This window comes from Verticillium dahliae, genomic scaffold (assembly GCF_000150675.1).
Source record: "Verticillium dahliae VdLs.17 supercont1.6 genomic scaffold, whole genome shotgun sequence".
NCBI lineage: Eukaryota > Fungi > Ascomycota > Sordariomycetes > Glomerellales > Plectosphaerellaceae > Verticillium > Verticillium dahliae.
Genome location: NW_009276926.1, coordinates 403,249 through 405,665, shown reverse-complemented (window position 1 = coordinate 405,665; position 2,417 = coordinate 403,249).

Below are 2,417 nucleotides of genomic sequence, written 5' to 3'. Positions count from 1 at the left end.
ACCACCACTTGCTATGGTATTTCCCCCTTCTGTCCATGTATTCACAGGGAATTCTTGGGCTGTCTGCTTACTGCGCCGTCGGCCTGCTCTCCGTCTCTCTCTCTCTCTCTCTCTCTCTCTCTCTCTCTCTCTCTCTCTCTCTGCCAGCTCTACCGCACACATTGGCCTATCTCGTCTGTTTACCTAGACTCGTGACTTCGTGGCGCAAGTCTCCTACTCCGACCTTGCTTGATAGGCCGCGTCTTCCGTGACGGAAGACACGAGGCGTCGTGCTGCTATCGTCGCCCATCCCCACTTCGCAGTCAGATCATATTGCAAAGCCTCCACTACACATGTCCTAGGCACTGGCAACATTGTGCCGTCTTTGACGGGGGGAGGGGGGAGGGAGCGAGCAGAACATGACACAGCAAGGTGAGGTGCTTGCGTTGCGAATTTGGGGGGGGGGGAGAGCCCCGGTCGGATACGGCTCGTATAGTGGAGTCCGGCAGGGAAAGCTCTGGAGTGTCCTCTTTCGTCCTCGCCAATGTCTTGGGAGGGGGGCCAACATGTACTTTGGAGCTCTTGGGTCCGTCGCGCGCACAGTACTGCGCCAGAGCCTCGGTGGGTTGGTACGAGCAGGAAGAGTGGAGACCCATGTCCGCTCGCGCTGGTCGAGGAGGAGCAGGGGGCCAGATAGAGATGGGACAGGGGGACGCAACCCGCTAGTGGTGCTCGGCGGTGCATGGTGAATCTGAAGTGATGGATGGCGGAAGCCTCTTTGCTCACCCACAGGTCTCGCTACACACCCAATCCCCCCGTCCGTTGTCTACGTTACCTGCTGTACTGTATTGGTAGTGTGGACTGCGCTCAGCAGGCCAGCAAGCCAGTCAGCAGCTGTGTCCTTCTGTGGTCATGACGCTTGCCACTTGAGGTCGGTGACGCAATGACGTCGTCTTTGCTGTGTCTTCCAGGCCCTCGTCGTGTCCGAAGCTCTCCTCGCGGGCCTGCCGGAGCGGCGTCGTCGGGTTCGCGAGCTCAAAAATCCAGCAAGCCACAGAAACAAACTTCAACACAATAGCGTTGATAACAAATTGCATCTAACGGAAGAGTAACAGCACAGGACGCTGGACAACGGTGATGACTCGCCAACGGCCCGTCTGTCAATCCTTCTAACCCCCATGGGCATTCGAGCCTCCCGGGGGGAGTTTGACTTTGGCACCGGCCACACGCTTGTTTCGTTGCCGCGGACGGTCTTCCTTGCCCTGTCTTGCCCTGCTCCTTCCTTGCCAGCCGCTCGTCTACCGTCTCATGTTGGCGCAGTCACTGGCGATGAGCTCGTGCCGCTAAACACCAAACAGGAGAATTGCCTCTCGAGAGCAGAGACCACCGCGGTGGAGTGTTGGTGTACATGTAGCATCCTTCCAAAGAAATGGAAGCAGAAGCTACGACGCCGTCGAAACTCGTGACCGAAAACAATCCCCCGACTGTCGTTTTCTCTCACGACGTGCCCTTTATCTCGACTGATAACAAGTCAATGATAAGGGGACACACGGAGATGCAAGTCGCAGCTTTACTTGCGCGCGCGCGCTGACTGGGAAAAACCTCTCGGGTCACGATCCACCTTTCGGCTCCGGACGTGCTCAGATCAGCTGGATCGTCAGCCTATGCAACACGGCATGACACACCATTGGAGCTATCAACACTTGTTCCACATTCCTCATTCGCCCTGGAATCGCCCTGGAATAGTATCCTCAAAATGATACAGAAGGACGATGGCACGACGCGCTCGAGGAATGGTTTTCTGACACGGGAACAAGACTACATGTACACGATCTGCCTACCATTTTCTCCCGATTCACCATGGCCTTTGAGGGACCTGGCGCGCTCAACTGAGGATTTGGTGTACCGTCTTGGCACCGGTCGGGGGTGGAAGAATTTTCGCCTCGTCGTTATCAGGAAGAAGCATGATGCCACCCACAGAAGAGTATGGGTGCGCCATTTCACCATGTCCCGACGCCGCTTTCCACCCAACATCGCTACCCCCAAAGCCCCCCAAGTTCGTGGTTGAGGCCGGAGGCGAAAAACTGTGTTTCGGTTGGGGGGCAGACGGGGGGGGGGGGGGCTGCCTAGGGCCAGGGGTCAAGGCCAAGCAAGATAAGCCCCCAAGCCCGCAGAGGTCTGGTAAAGCGCACTAAGTGGCTCGAGCTCCCCTCGTTCAGTGTTCTGGACTTTGTTATGGTGGGGGTCCAAAGCTTGGACCGGGGCACTCCGATGGGACGACCTTCATGCTGATCCCTCCCAGTCGCGTATTTCTTCGCTAAACAATGCCCCACACCTAGGCTCAATCCCCTTACCAGATCCATTTTTGTGCTTCCCAAGCGATCATTGAAAGGTACATTTAGGGCTTCCAAAGCGTTTCCCTCTGGGGCGGCAAACCA